This window comes from Hemiscyllium ocellatum, unplaced genomic scaffold (assembly GCF_020745735.1).
Source record: "Hemiscyllium ocellatum isolate sHemOce1 unplaced genomic scaffold, sHemOce1.pat.X.cur. scaffold_606_pat_ctg1, whole genome shotgun sequence".
Lineage (NCBI taxonomy): Eukaryota > Metazoa > Chordata > Chondrichthyes > Orectolobiformes > Hemiscylliidae > Hemiscyllium > Hemiscyllium ocellatum.
This window is the reverse complement of record NW_026869130.1, coordinates 78,870-95,449: the sequence shown is the minus strand read 5'-3', so window position 1 is coordinate 95,449 and position 16,580 is coordinate 78,870. Positions and strand designations below refer to the sequence as shown.

Sequence of the window (16,580 nt, the reverse complement as noted above, 5' to 3'; positions counted from 1 at the left end):
TATCCAGTTTACAATACGGAATATAGAACACAGAACGTACAGCACAAGACCCTTCGGCCATGATGCCATACCAACCTTTTACCCGACTGTAAGATCAAACTAACCTACACACCCTTCATTTTACTATCATCCATGTGCCTAACCAAGATTCTATCAAATGCACCATTACACCCATCGACACCCTCTGTGTAAAGAACCACGATCTGAAATCTCCCCATACACATCCTCCAATCATCTTAAAATTATGCCCCCTTGTACCATACATGCCATGGGATAAAGAGGTTTCTCACTATTCACTCTATCTTTGCCTCACACCCTCTTATTCACCTATACCAATTCGCCCTTCAACCCTTCTTCACCCCAATGAGAACAACCTAAGCTCACTCAACCTTTCTTCATAAAACATGCTCTACAGTCCAGGCAACATCCTGGTAAATCTCCTCTTCACCTTTTCTGAAGCTTCCACATCCTTCCTGTCATAAAGGGATCTGAACTGAATATAATATTCTCAGTGGCGTCTAACAGGGCTCTCTAGAACCGCAGCATAGCCTCATGGCTGTAAAACTCAATCCCCCAGCTAATGAAAGCCAACAAAACATATTCCTTCTGAACAACGTTATCAGCTTGGGTGGCAAATTTGACAGATATCTGGTCATGAAATCCAAGATCGATCTGTTCCTCCACACTATCCAGTATTCTGTATTTTTCCCCATATTCGGCAAAATGAATCACTTCACAATTTTCCAGATTTGATTTCATCTGCCACTTTTCAGCCCAGCTCTACATCCTGTCAATGTCCCATTGCAACCTCAAACAGACTTCCACACTACTCACTACTCCACCAACCTTCGTCTCATTGGCAAAGTTTCTATCCCACTCTTCCACTCAGACATCCAAGTCATTCGTAAAGTCACAAAGAGCAGAGATCCTGTAACCTCTCCATATAGAAAACCACTGGTCACCGAGCTCCAGGATGAATGCTTTCCATCTGTCATCACCATCTGTCTTCTATGGGCCAGGAATTCTGTCCCCAGACAGACAGGTTTCCCTGCATCCCACGCTCTGTACTTTTTCAATGAGCCATAAATGCATTTTGTCACATTCTCAAAGGGCTCACTAAGATTTGTGAGGCATGATCTGTCCCTTACAAAGCCATGCTGACTCTCTGTAATCAAACTGTGGTTTGCAAAGAATCATGAATCCTGTCTCTCAGCGTCCTCTCCAATAATCTGCACATCACAAACAGAAGACTGACAGGTCTGTAGTTCCCAGGATTATCTCTACTCCCTTTCTTGAAAAACGTAGGGCTGATTCACCTAACCTGCTCATCTCCAATTGGTGCGTGGAAACCGAAGCACCTGTCGGGAACCCATGCAGACATGGAGAGAATGTGCAACCTCCACACAGACAGCCGCCTGGGGCTGGAATGGAATTCGCGTCCCTGGTGCTGTGAGGCAGCAGAGCAACCCACTGAGCCGCCGTGCTGGCCCATGTAACTCGCTAAAGCCCTGTTTCTGCTCCTTGGTTCCTCTTCATCTTGACGAGATGTTCTACATCCCTTGGAACGTTGTCAAATGCTTTGCTGAAGTCCATATAGACAACGTTGACTGCTCTGCCTTCATCTGTCGCTTGGCCAACTCCTCAAGAGTCAATCCACTTTGTGAAACATGGTTTCCCACTCACAAAGCTGACTATCTCTAATCAGCGCTTGCCTTTCCAAATATATGCAGCTCCTTTCCCTCAGAATCTCCACCAACAAGTTACCCAGCACTGGGCTCACGGGGTTGTAATTTCCTGCTGTTTCCCTGCAACCCTTAAGCGATGAAACAGCATTAGCTGCCCTGCAGTCTTCCGGTAACTATTGTGTCTGTTGATAATATAAATATCTCTGTTAGGGACACTGCAATCTCTTCCCTAGCTTCCCACAATATTCCAGGATGATAGATCGAATAAGCTATTGAGGATTGATCTACCTTTAATTATTTTAAGATTCTTGCAATTTTTCTTCTCTGTTGAGGATTAGTGATGAGCAGTACTGCCTCACAACCCCAGAGACCCGGTTCAATTCACCGCCTCAGGCGACTGAATGAGTGGGGTTTGTGCGGTGTCTGCGTGGGTTTCCTCCCACCATCCAAAGATGTGCGGGTCAGGTGAACTGGCCATGCTAAATTGCCGTAGTGTTAGGTTAGGGGTATGGTTGGGTTGCGCTTCGGAGGGTTGGTGTGGACTTGTTGGACCGAAGGCCTGTTTCCACACTGTAAGTAATCTAATCTAATCTCCTTACAATTCTTTCCAAGACATCGCTATTTATTTCCCGAGCTTCCATGTCTTTCTTCACAGTAAATTCTGACAACACTACTTTGTCTAATTTCTCAACCACCTTCTGATAGTTAAGGTGTCCTTTTCTCTACCAAGTTACTCGATAGCCCTTATTGAAACTTGTGCAAATGTTTCCAAAAATTCAAATAAACCGTATCCTTGGCACAGCCACTCCTACACCCGTATCTATTCTTCCATTTATACTCACAACAATAAAAATACAATCCAACAGGCTCAAAACCACGTTCACTTTTTATTAAATGCGTTTCTATTGACATATCCTTTCTAACACATTCCAGATCCCGACTGACTGTCAGGCTAACACGATTTGGTTTCAGACTGATAGCAGAAAGGGTTATGGGGGTTCTTGTTTATCAATCTGCAAAAGGTAGCTTACAGGGTCAACAAGTCATAGACGTTTTGGAAATTGAGAGGTTCATGGTCACTGAAGGACATTATGGAGATAGGGAGTAATGTGCGGACTGTATGAGATTATGGACACAGAGAGTGCAGTGCTGACTGAAGGACATGATGGAAATAGGGAGTGATGTGGGGTCTGAAACAGGCCAAAGAGATCTGGAGGGCTGTTGGGTCTGTAGGAGGTTGCACAGATCAGGAGGATCATGGGGACTGAAGGAGGTTACTCTGAATAGGAGGCTCGTCGGCTCTGGATGAGATTATGGAGATAGGGAGGGCCGTGGGGTATATTGGAGGTTATGGAGTTAGGGAGGTTTGTCGTGAATGATTCAGGGTACATAGATAGGAAGAGTCGTGGGGACTGAAGGAATTTATGGACATAGGGAGAGCTGTGGGGACTGAAGGAGGTTATATAGATCATACGTTTATAGAGAAGAGCATGTATCGACCATTTGACTACAGAGTCGGTCCCAACATTTAATATGATCAGGACTGATCATCTAACCCAGTACAGTATTACTGCTTTCACACTTACTCTGATATTATAGTGACTACTGGCATTTAGTGATACAGCGGGCTGCAGTAACTGGTTTGGGTGGGGGGGGGGGGGGGGCGGGGGATGTCTTACAGAGATAGTGAGGTTTGTGGAAGCTGGAACAGGTGACATATACACTGAGGGTTTTAGGAATGGGAGGACTTTACAGGGATTTGGAGGAATGCACGGATGGGACGTGGTAACAATTACAGGGAGGATTTTGGGAGCTCGATCTGTAACGGGTACAGCTGAGAACAGAAGTGAGCCAAACAGTCAGGACAGACATGGACAAGGTAGGACTAATAAATTAAGCTGCATTTATTTTAATGCAAGGGGCCTTACAGGGAAGGCAGATGAACTCAGGGCATGGTTAGTAACATGGGACTGGGATCTCATAGCAATTGCAGAAACATGGCTCAGGGATGGGCAGGACTGGCAGCTTAATGTTCCAGGATACAAATGCTACAGGAAGGATAGAAAGGGAGGCAGAGAGGAGTGGGAGTGACATTTTTGATAGGGGATAGCATTACAGCTGTGCAGGGGGAGAATATTCCCAGAAATGCATCCAGGGAAGTGATTTGGGTGGAACTGAGAAATAAGAAAGGGATGATCACCTTATTAGGATTGTATTAAAGACACCCCAATAGTCAAAGGGAATTTGCCAAACAAACTTGTAAGGAGAACTCAGCTATCTGTAAGAATAATAGCGTAGGTATGGTAGGGGATTTTAACTTTCCAAACATTGACTGGGACTGCCATAGTGTTAAAGATTTAGATGGAGAGGAATTTCTTAAGTGTGTACAAGACAATTTTCTGATTCAGTTTGTGGATATACCTACTAGAGAAGGTGCAAAACTTGACCGACTCTTAGGAAATAAGGCAGAGCAGGTGGGTGAGGTGTTAGTGGGGGAGCACTTTGGGGCGAGCGACCATAATTCTATTCGTTTTAAAACAGTAGTGAAAAAGGATAGACCAGATCTACAACTCCATGTTCTAAGTTGGATAAAGGCCAATTTTGACGATATTAGGCAAGAACTTTTGAAAATTGATTGGAGGCAGATGTTCACGAGTAAAGGGATGGCTGGAAAATGGGTAGCCTTCAGAAATGAGATAAAAGAGTCCATAGAAGAATGTTCCTGTCAGAGTGAAAGGGAAGGCTGGTAAGTATAGGGAAATCTGGATGACTAAAGAAATTGGGTGTTTGGTTCAGAAAAAAGAAGGAAGAATATGTCAGGTACAGACAGGATAGATCGAGTGAATCCTGAGAAGAGTATAAAGGAAGTGTGAGTACACTTAAGGGGAATTCAGGAGGGCAAAAGGCGGACATGACATATGTCTGACACGTAGAATTAAGGAGAATGCAAAGGGTTTTTACAAATATATTAAGGAAAAAAGGGTAACTAGGGAGAGAATAGGGCCCCACAAAGAAGCGGCCTTTGTGTGGAGCCGCATAAAATGGGGGAGACAGTAAATGAATATTTTGCATCAGTATTTACTGTCGAAAAGCATATGGAAGATATAGACTGCAGGAAAATAAATGGTGACATCTTGCAAAACGTCCAGATTACAAGGGAGGAAGTGCTGGATGTCTTGAAAACGGTTAAAGGCGAATAAATCCCCAAGAAATGATCAGGTGTACCCGAGAACTCTGTGGGAAGCTAGAGAGGTGATTGCTGGGCCTCTTGTTGAGATATTTGTATCATCAGCAGTCACAGATGAGGTGCTAGAAAACTGGAGGTTGGCAAAAGTGGCGCCACTGTTTAAGAAGGGTGGTAAAGACAAGCCAGGGAACTATAGACTGGTGTGCCTAAACTCAGTGGTGGGCACGTTGTTGGAGGGAATGCTGAGGGACAACATGCACATGTATTTGGAAAGGCAAGGACTGGTTAGGAATAGTCGACATGGCTTTGTGCGTGGGAAATCATGTCTCACAAACTTGATTGAGTTTTTTGAAGAAGTAACAAAGAAGATTGAGGAGGGGAGAGTGACAGATGTGATCTATATGGACTTTAGTGAGGCATTCGAGAAAGTTCCCCATGGGAGCCTGATAAGCAAGATGGAATACAGGGAGAACTAGACATTTGGATACAGAGCTGGCTCAAAGGTAAAAGACAGAGAGTGGTGGTGGAGGGATGTTTTTCAGACTGGAGGCCTGTGACCATTGCAGAGCCACAAGGATCAGTGCTGGGATCTCTACTGTTTGTCATTTACATAAATGATAGGGAGGCGAGCTTAAGAGATATAGTTAGTAAGTTTATAGATGACACCAAAATTGGAGGTGTAGTGAATAGCGAAGAGAGTTACAACAGGATCTGGACCAGATGGGCCATTGGACTAAGTGGAAGATGGAGTTTAATTCAAATAAATGCGAAGTGCTGCATTTTGTGAAAGCAAATCTGAGCAGAACTTATACTCGTAATGCTAAGGTCCTAGGGGGTGTTGCTGACCAAGAGACCTTGAAGTGCAAGTTCATAGCTCCTTGAAGTGGAGTCGCAGGTAGATAGGATCGTGAAGGCGGCATTTGGTATGCTTTCCTTTATTGGTCAGAGTATTGAGTACAGGTGTTGGGAGGTCATGTTGCGGCTGTACAGGGCATTGGGTAGGCCACTGTTGGAATATTTTGTGCCCTTCCAGTCTCCATCCGATTAAAAAGATTTTGTGAAACTTGAAAGGGTTCACAAAAGATTTACAAGGATGTTGGCAGAGTTGGAGGATTTGAGCTATAGGGTGAAGCTGAACAGGCTGGAGCAGTTTTCCCTGATACTTCGGAGGCTGAGGGGTGACCTGACAGAGGTTTACCAAATTATGAGCGGCATGGATAGGATAAATAGACATTTTCCGTGAGGTCGGAGAGTCCAGAACTAGAGGGCATAGATTTAGTTTGAGAGGGGAAAGATAGAAAACAGACCTAAGGGGCAACTTTTTCACGTAGAGGATGGTACATGTATGGAAACAGCTGCCAGAGGAAGTGGTGGAGAATGGTACAATTGCAACATTTAAGAGGCATTTGGATGGGTATATGAATGAGAAGGGTTTGGAGGAATATGGGCTGGCTGCTGGCAGGTGGGATTAGATTGGGTTGGAATATCTGGTCGGAATGGACAGGTTGTACCTGAGAGTCTATTTCCGTGCTGTACACCTCTATGACTCTGTCACTCATGGAGGTTATAGAAATAAACTGTGTGGTCGCGTCTGGAGAAAATTAAAGGGATAAAGGTTTGTAGTTACCGAAGGAAATTACATCATTCGGGACCAATAGAGTTTACAGAGACTGAGTGCGTTTTAGAGACAGTAAGAGTTCATAGTCATTATTAGAAATGCAGAATCTAATTTATGAGAGAAGCAGGGTCACTCTGCTTTGTGCCCAGAGACAGGAGGAGTCTAACAGCTGGAGGAGGTTACTAAGGTAGAGAGCTTTTTTGTTGTCACGACGGGAAGATTACAGAGGTCATGAACGTAGTAGGAGTTCAAAAATTTTACAAAGACAGGGAGGTCTTTTTCTGGTCTGGAAAGGATGACACTGACCAGGATGTCTTCAGGAACTGAAGCGTTGTTTTTCTTCCGTTAAGGAGAGATGTGACAGAACCCAGGATTAAAGGCAACGGCAGAAACATGAAGAGTTGTACTGGTAGGAGGAGCTGACAGGGACAAACAGGATTGTTGGGGCTGATAGAGATAGGGGAAGGTGGTATCTATGAAACAGACAGTGGAGAAACTGACCGACATAGGGAGGGTTCCGTGGAACAGATGAATTTACAGACAAGGTGGTGATAATGAAGCCTGAGATTTTTGTCATATTCCTTGCCCAGCATTGTTCCGACATCATGCCCTCAGTTTCTGAATTAAAGTCCATGAACTCCTCCCTGTGCTGCTTACTGCGTGAGTGATCTTACCGGCTGTGGGAGTTACTGAAGGCTCCAGATCTCACTCTACATCTGTCTCTGGCTGACCAACCATCTTCAATGTGTTGATGGACGAGACAGGAATTGGGAATTCTGCTGAGTCAGTGACATAAAAAAATAACTGCAAGAGACAGAGAAATAGACAGAATGGGAAATTATACTAACGCAATGAAGGCAACACATAGAGAATGGCACTGAGTCCCACAGAGATCTGGAAAATCCCAATCCCCATCAATGGCCTGTGCAGTTACTTCCCTCTGGATTGGAGAATGTTGTTGGCTCAGGATCTGGAGTACCTGCAAGAGCGAGAGACACTGACAGAGGCAGAAATTAGACCCACACAGTGAGGGATATCACATGGAGAGAAGCTGAGTGATATCAGAAGAGTGCAGGAATGTATCAGGATCACACAATAGTATCATCAGAAGTGGTTCTGACCAGTGAGCACTGCTACCAGTACTCAGGGAAGACTGAGCTATTTTATTGGAATAGGCTCCTCTGGTACCAAGATTATGCAGTGTGCTATAAACGGACACAGATGAGGAGGGGGACAGGTCTGAGGTGAATGGAAATTCGGAAGTCCAAAGAGAAAGGTTGAAATATTGGAACCCCATGGAGATGTGGATGAAGACCAAAACAGAGAAACAGTAAGGGAGTGAGTTTAATTAAAATACGACATTATCAAACAGATTTGTGACAGGAAATTATTGGTTAACATAAAGTAAGTGCCATTTCCGCCCCTCACAATTCCTCATACGCCACAAGTGACAACACTTCCGCCCCTCACATCATCACTGATGTCACACACTCAGTGACTTCAGCGGCCCCCCACTGCCGTGTTTGCCACCACGTCCTCCCCCATCAACGACAATCACCTGCATTCTGCTGACACCCCCCAGGTCCCACTGTCAGCAACCCCGTCCCTAGAAACCAGAGGGGAACACCACCCTGCTCAAGACTCCACCCCCAATTCCCCCTAACACCACACCCACTCCAATTACAGGCTCGGTCTCTTCCCCAAGCTCCACACCACGCCAGATCCCAGCTCCCAGTCTTGGCGAGTTTTCACCATTCTCTCTGACCTCACCCAGAAGGAGGATGAATGACCAGTCCACAGGAAAGGCCTCAACTTTATCTCCCTCTGTCCACGTATTAATGAATTTAATACACGCCGTGACGTCGAACACTTCTTCTGACGCCTACGAGCTTACTTTCACAATGTAGACACTCGGCAACCTCCGAGGATCCCATTGCCCACCTCCAATGCACTCCATCCACCAGGACACCCCGAACTGTCCAATTACCTGCCTTCGATCTCTTCATTTCCAACTACCACTGAGACATGAACCACCTCAAACTGGATATCCATGGATTCATTCTGCTCCCGACCGACGCAGTTGCTTTGGTGTCAGCAACAGCGCAAAACACACTTACACGATTTGCTCAATAACTCATTTTTCTAATGCAATCTTCGTTTGGTAGGGCAGTGCAGAACGAGAGGGTACAAATCTGGTGTGGGAGGGTGAGAATTCGAAAGGCAGTGAGGAGCAACGGCTTCACGCAGAGGGTGGAGCTTGTCTGCAATAATTTGGAAGACTTTTAGGAATTTGGAAGAGTATGTGAATAGGAAGGCTTTAGAGAGACATGGGTCAAGTGCAGCAATCGCGGCTGAATCAGTTGAGGGTATCTGTTCAGAATGGACGAGTTCGATCAAAAACCGTGTTTTCAGTGCTGTCCATATCTATTGACTCTATGATATTGACTCTATGATAAAAAAGATGAATAAAATAATGAAGTAAAATTGTCGAAGTTGTTAAATTCAAACAACTTCAGATAATTTTATTTTCAATTATTTTAATTACCTTTCATTTGTGTTTTGTTCACTGTTCTTTACCTCTTATTTCTTGATTGTCTCTCTTTCTGTCGCTTCCCACTCTGTCAATACGTTTTACCTCTCCTCTACCCGCTTTGCTACGCTTCTCACCTGTTTTCCATTTAGTCTGCTTCACACATCCCCCACATATTTTGTCATATAGCACTGGCTTCAGCCTTGGTCATTCGCAGCTCCTAATCTCCCTTTAATCTCTCCGTGCTCTGTCATTATCACCTTTGCATCTGGAGCCCGGACTCACCTTCTCTCAGCATGGTGTAAATAGCTCCCTAATTCTCGCCTTTTTTTTATCTTTAACATAGTGTCAGTTATACTCGAAACGTCAGCTCTTTTCTGTACTTGCGGATGGTGCCAGACCTGCTTAGATATTCCAGCATTTTCTCTTTTGGTTTCAGATTCCAGCATCTGCAGTAATTTGCTTCTATTAATGGCTCTATGATATTGCTGGGGATATGATGACTCCAGTGTCTATGCATAAGAGGTGAACAAGCGAATGAATTCCCTCTGGAAGTCGCGTGAAAAGTAGTAACAGAGATCCAGGAAAATAAGATGAACGAATCTTGGATTTGAATTGAAGCCTGAACTCTGGTTCTCCTCCGAGACTGTGCCAGGTCGACTTAATACTGCATATATTTCATGTTTTGCATTTCTTTGTGAAAACAATTGAGACTGATTGATTTGCTGCAGACAACATCCAAGAGTCATCATGGGTACTGCGATCGAGTTGTGCGTCTATCCCTGTCAAATGTTTTATTGCGCTGGCGAGGGTTTCTGCTTGGTGATTTTGTGGTTCACTTTGTTTGGAAATACAGCAACGCAGCTGAGATCCGACATGGGACCAACGAGTTGCTGTTCCAAGACAGCGATGGTCGGCTTTCGAATGAATACACATCTGAATCGATCATGTGACAAGTTGTTGCAGGCGGTGAAATTAAAAGCCGCGAAGAACCTTGGCACAGGGTAGCTCACGACACGAGCACTTCACATAGCCAGTGTGGGGATTGAACCCACGACCTTGGCGTTATTAACACCACGCTCTAACCAGCTGAGCTAACCCACCAACGGGCCTGCTTGCTAGAAGCAAATGCCTACATTGCCCGTGCTCACAATCACGGCGGCTATTCATTTTCTGATTTGATATCGATCGCACGCTCTTCTGAGGTATTTCCTTTCGTTGCAAATCTTTTCAACAAAAAAAAGCATTGACTTTTCCGAAAGCGCACAGTCGAGCTAACCAGTTGCTCTGATATCCAAAATTAAGCACAATGTCCGGACGCATGCAATTTCAATCGCAATGCCAACAGCACAGCTGCAGCTTGTCATGTTGTCAAATATCGTCTGGAGAAAAGTACCTTCAACGATCGCTCACTGTGCTTCTGGAAACTCACAGACCTTTGGAGTCAGGGTTATGTGCTGCTGATAAACTGCTGCGAACCTTATTCCAAATGCATTTGAATTGTAATCTAGCAGTGGGATTCTTTCTGCTCCCGAAGGACGCAGTTGCTTTCGAGTCAGCAACAGCGCAGAACTCAATTGCACGTTTTCCTCAATGACTCATGTTGCTTATGCAATCTTCGTTTGACAGCATATTTAGCAAGTTATCACGCCTTCCTGCAGCGTTTGTCAGCGACAGATCAGCTGCTAAGATGACTGCTTCAGACAGCATGTTACATCCTACATTTGAAAATGGAAAAGGTGCAAACGTTTACAGGCTGAACGCTCTCTCACTATTTTGCCTGGCTCGTCAGAGGCTGGGAGCTGATCTTATGGAGGTTTTTCAATCATGAGGGGCATGAATCGGGTAAGTAGATAAGTTCCTTTCGCTCAGGTGGGGCAGTGCAGAACGAGAGGGTATACATCTGTTGTGGTCGGGTGAGAATTCAAAAGGCAATGAGGAGCAACGGCTTCACGCAGAGGATGGTGCGTGTCTGCAATAAGTTGCCAGACGAACTGGTGATGACTGGTTCAATTCCAATACTTTTAAGGAATTTGGACAAGTATTTGAATAGGAATGCTTTAGAGAGACATGGGTCAAGTGCATGCAATCGCGGCTGGATCAGGTGAGGATATCTGTTCGGAATGGACGAGTTCGATCAAAAACTGTGTTTTCCGTGCTGTCCATATCTATTGGCTTCCGATATTGCAGGTGAAATGAAAAAAAAGATGAATAAAATAATGAAGTAAAATTGTCGAAGTTGTTAAATTCAAACAACTTCAGATAATATTATTTTCAATTATTTTAATTACCTTTTTTATTTGTGTTTTTTTCACTGTTCTTTACCTTTTATTTCTTGATTGTCTCTCTTTCTGTCTCTTCCCACTCTGTCAATACGTTTTTCCTCTCCTCTTCCCACTTTGCTACGCTTCTCCCCTGTTTTCCATTTAGTCTGCTTCACACATCCCCCACATATTTTGTCACATAGCACTGGCTTCAGCCTTGGTCATTCGCAGATCCTAATCTCCCTTTAATCTCTCCGTGCTCTGTCATTATCACCTTTGCATCTGGAGCCCTGACTCACCTTCTGTCAGCATGGTGTAAATAGCTCCCTAATTCTCCCCTTTTTTAATCTTCAACAAAGGATCAGTTATACTCGAAACGTCAGCTCCTTTCTCTACTTGCAGATGGTGCCAGAACTGCTTAGATTTTCCAGCATTTTCTCTTTTGGTTTCAGATTCCAGCATCTGCAGTAATTTGCTTCTATTAATGGCTCTATGATATTGCTGGGGATATGCTAACTCCAGTGTCGATGCATAAGAGGTGAACAAGCGAATGAATTCCCTCTGGAAGTCGCGTGAAAAGTAGTAACAGAGATCCAGGAAAATAAGGGGCATGAATCGGGTAAGTAGATAAGTTCCTTTCGCTCAGGTGGGGCAGTGCAGAACGAGAGGGTATACATCTGTTGTGGGCGGGTGAGAATTCACGACCTTGGCGTTATTTGCACCACGCTCTAACTTCTAACCATTTTTACATAATCATATCACTGGGGGTGGGTAAACTGAAGTCTACTCCAGTACAGGCAGACTTAGAGTTTGTCCCATGCAGTGACGGTGTGTGTGACAAAGATATGGTGGGTGTGTAAGATGTAGCGTGGGAGGATGTATGAAAAACATGGGGAAGTTGTGTGAGACTACAACAGGGATGATGTATGTGACCAGACAGGCAGCGTATGTGTGACAAAAACAGGCACTATGTCCTCAAATATGAGAGAGTTTTTAGATAATTTATTTATGTTCGGACATGCCATTGAATGTTTTGATGGACAGTTTGCATGTCCAGCTGCTATATTATTTGTTTCTGGAAATATTAGCATGAAATAAATTAAATATGATCCCTCAGCACTGATCCTCCGACAGCACCCACTCTCCCAACACTGAACGGGCGCCGATGGCACTTACTCAGTACTGGACCTGTGACAGTACCCTCTCTCTCAGTCCTGACCCCCCAACCGTGCCTGCTCCTTCAACACTAACCCTCTGAATGTGCCCACTCCCTTAGAATTTATCCTATTACAGTAACCGATCCTTCAGCAATAACCATCTGAGAGTTTCTGCATTCTCAGTTCTGATGCTCTGACAGCGTCATCTCTCACAGCACTGAATCTCCAAGAGCGCCTGCCTTTTCAGCACTAACCTTTTGCACTGGAAAGAGAAAGCGCCGTTCCGTCACTTCTGGCCCTCTGACAATGCATGCTTTCTTGGCTCCCTGACAGGAGCCTGGTCCTGTGTACTATTTTACTCACTTGCACAGTGTTCAGAAGTTTCGAAGCAACCAAAGATATCATCTGTCAATTGCTGCACCAAATGATAATAGCAGTCTCCTGCGAGTGAGGGAAACAGAGGGAGGTGAACAGAAAAACTATTTGTCCCTATCAACTTTGATAAATCCTGCCTCATCCTCAACACAAGTCCATAACCTGCGGCCAGACTACCTTTTATTAACAGTCACTTGCCACATTGGATTTGTTACTAGGTAATGGATTGGCCGGGTGTTAGATATGAAGGTAGGTGAGCAATTTAATGATCGTGAACACAGTACTGTATGTTTACTTAAGCAGTAGAAAAGGATAGTTATGTACTGCAGGGAAAGAGGTATATCTGACGAAAAGGCAATTAGGATGACATTTGGCAAGATTTAGTTTGCACTAGATGTGGAAGGAAACGGATGGTATGAGCACAATTGAAATGTGGAGCTTGTTAAAGGAACAGATATCGCGTGTACTTGATGAGTATGTACCTGTCAGTTATGAAGGAAGTTGTCGAATGAAGCAGCCGTGGTTTACTAAAGAACTTAAAGCTCATGTCAAGAGAAAGTAGGAGGCTTATGTTAGGATTTGACTTGAAGGCTCAGTTAGGACGATTGAGAGTTACAAGTTAGTTACGAACAACCTGTACAGAGAGTCCAGAAGAGACAGGAGAGGACATGAGAAGTCGCTTGCGGATAGAATCTTAGAAAACCCTAAGGAATTCTACGTGTATATCAGGAACCAAAGAACGACGAGAGGAAGATGAGGACTAGTCAAAAATAGGAGTGATGAATTGTGTGTGGAGTCAGAGGAGGTAGGAAGGCGCTAACGAATATTTTTTGTTAGTATTCATATTGGTTTAAGACAACGGTGTCGAGGAGAATCTGAGATACAGGCGACTAGACTGGATGGTTTACAATGCAGTTTACAAGGAGGACTTGTTAACAATTCTGGAAGGGGCGAAAATAAGTAAGTCCCCTGGGTCAGCTGGGATCTATCCAAGGATTTCCTGGGAAGCCAGTGGGGAGATTGCAGAGCCTTTGCCTTTGATCTTTATTTTCGATATTGTCTACAGGAATAGCACTCGAAGATTGGAGGATAGCAAAAGTTGTTCCCTTGTTGAAGAAGGGTAATACAGAAGACCAAAGTAATCTTGGACCAGTGAGCCTTACCTTTCTTGTAGGAAAGAATATGGAACTGAGTATGAGAGACAGGATGTATAATCATTCAACCAGCAACAACTTGATTTCAGAGGGTCCACATGGTTTCGTGAGTTTTTCGAGAAGGTGACCAAGCATGTGGATGAGGGTAGGGCACTTGACGTGGTGTACATGACGTCTGTAGAACCTTTGATAAGAATCCACATGTTAGGCTGTTGGAGAAAATGCAGAGGCATGGTATTGACGATGATTTCGCTGTTTAGATTAGAAACTGGCTTTCTCTGAGAAGGCAGCAAGTGGTGGCTAATGAAAATATTCACCCTGGAATCCGGTAAGGGGTGGTGTGGCACAACGATCTGCTTTAGGATCACTGTTGTTTGTCATTTTCGTAAATGACGAAGACGCAGGCATAGGGTGAATGAGTTAGTAAGCTTGCAGATAACACTAAAGGTGCTGGAGTTGTGGGCAGCGTGGAAAAATGTTGCAGGTTGCAGGGGAGCTGGAATAATTTGCAAAATTGGTCTAAGAGGTGGCAAATAAAGTTCAATGCAGCTAAATGTGAAGTGATTCACTTTGGGAACAATAACAGGAAGACAGAATACTGAGTTAATGGAAAGATTCTTGGTAATGTGGATGGGAAGAGTGAGCTTGGAGTCCATGTACATAGTTTCAAGCCAGGTTGATTATTATTTTTGGATTACTTACCGTGTGGAAACAGACCTTGGGGCCCAACAAGTATAAACCGACCCTCCGAGGCGCGACCCAGACAGACGCATTTTCTTTCACTTACCCGTTTACCGAACCTGCACATTTTTTGGATTGTGAGGGGAAAACAGAGTAACGGGCAGAAACCCACACAGATAGCCGCTTGAAGGAGGAATTGAACTCGCGTCGCTGGTGTTGCAATGCAGCAGTACTAACCAGTGTGCTCCTAGCGAAAGAGTACAACGTCGTCGGTTTTATTGGTGGAGGATTGAGTTCCTGAGCATAATGTCATGCTGCAACGAAACAAAACACTTGTGTGGCTCCACTTGGAATATTTTGAACTGCCTGGTCGCCCATTCCAGGAAGAATGTGGAAACATTGGAAAAGTTGCAGACGAGATAGAACAAGATATTGCCTGTCCTGAAGGAATAGTCTTATCAGGAAAATCTGAGAGGCTTGGGTCTGTTCTCATCCGAAGGAAGTCTGAGAGCAGATTTGATACAGAGTTACAAGATTTTTGCAAGGTTTGCGAAGATGTGCAACTCAGGTTTAGGTTGAGGGTGCAGGTCTGCTCGCTGAGCTGTTCGTTTGAATCAAATCTACAGCTCTGCAATCAAAACTACTCCCGGGAGTTACAAGATGATAAGAGGATTAGATAAGGTAGACGGTAGAACTATTTATCTTAGGAAGATGTTGTCAGCTTGTACGAGTGGTCATAACTCCAAATTGAGGATTTATAGGTTTAAGCGAGATGTCAGAGGCAGGTTCTTTGCTCAGAGAAAAGTAAGGGTGTGGAATGCCCTGCCTGTCAATGTCGTTAACTCAGCTAAATTATGGAGATGTAAACAATCCTTGGATAAACACATGGATGATGATGGGATAATATAGGGGGATGAGTTTAGATTAGTGCACAGATCGGCGCAACATCGAAAGCCAAAGGGCTTGTGCTGCGCTGTATTGTTTCATTGTTCTACGTTCTAAAGCTAAATCTCCACATCAGGGACCTCCAACCCCATGGCATCAATTAAGATTTCACCAGTTTCCACATTTCCCCTCCCTCCACCTGACCGCACTTCAAAACTTCCAGCCCAGCACCGTCCTTATGACCTGTCCCATCTGTTCCATTTCCTTCCCACCCATGTGTATCACCCTCCCCTCCAAACTATCAACTCTGCAACCTCCTCCGTGCACCTGTTCCATTGCCACCCACTCAACCTGTCACTAACCATTTCCAGATTCCACTGTCCTCATCGCAAAATGTCCTCCCACCTGTTGTGTATCGTCAGTAAATCTGTGGACATTTCACTCTGCAAATTCCATCAAGTCATTAAGGCAGATATAAATCATGGAAGTCGTATGACTCACCATTCCAGCACTGTACTAATTACTTTTTTACAACTTGAAAAATACGCAATAATCCAGATTAATTCTACAATTAAACAACGGACAATCCAGGACTTTTTTTTTAACTTTTCATCGTGAGCTCCGACCTTGTGCCATGGCTTTTGATACGGTCTTTTACGGAATGCCTACAAACATTTGATCAACTCTGCTTGCAATATGATCAAAGGACTCTGACGAAGTTGTCAAGTGTGTTTTTCCATTCAACAAATGATGTTAACTCAGTTTGACTCTAATCATCTTTTCTCAACGTCCTGCAATTACTTTCTTCACGATTGTCTCTCGTAGTTTCCAAATGACAGATAAGATATTGGAACAGATGGAAGCCATTCGTCCCATTAGGTCAGCTCCAAGTTTTAATGAGGTCACGTCTGATTTGGTTAATTCTTAATGGCACTTTTCCGCCTTATCTCCATTCTTCTTGATTCCCAAATTGACTAATTGTGCGGCCGTCTCAACCTTGATTATACTCAGCCTTGACAGCCCTTCAGTGTAAAGAATTCTGCA

At 44.2% G+C, this 16,580-nt stretch overlaps 1 non-coding gene across 1 annotated transcript; it reads right to left on the bottom strand.

Moving 5' to 3' along the window:
• Window positions 1-10,050: 10,050 nt before the first annotated feature.
• On the bottom strand, window positions 10,051-10,132 carry trnai-aau (transfer RNA isoleucine (anticodon AAU)). Its single transcript has one exon. It is a non-coding gene; the product is annotated as a tRNA-Ile (tRNA).
• Between the last annotated feature and the right edge of the window lie 6,448 nt (window positions 10,133-16,580).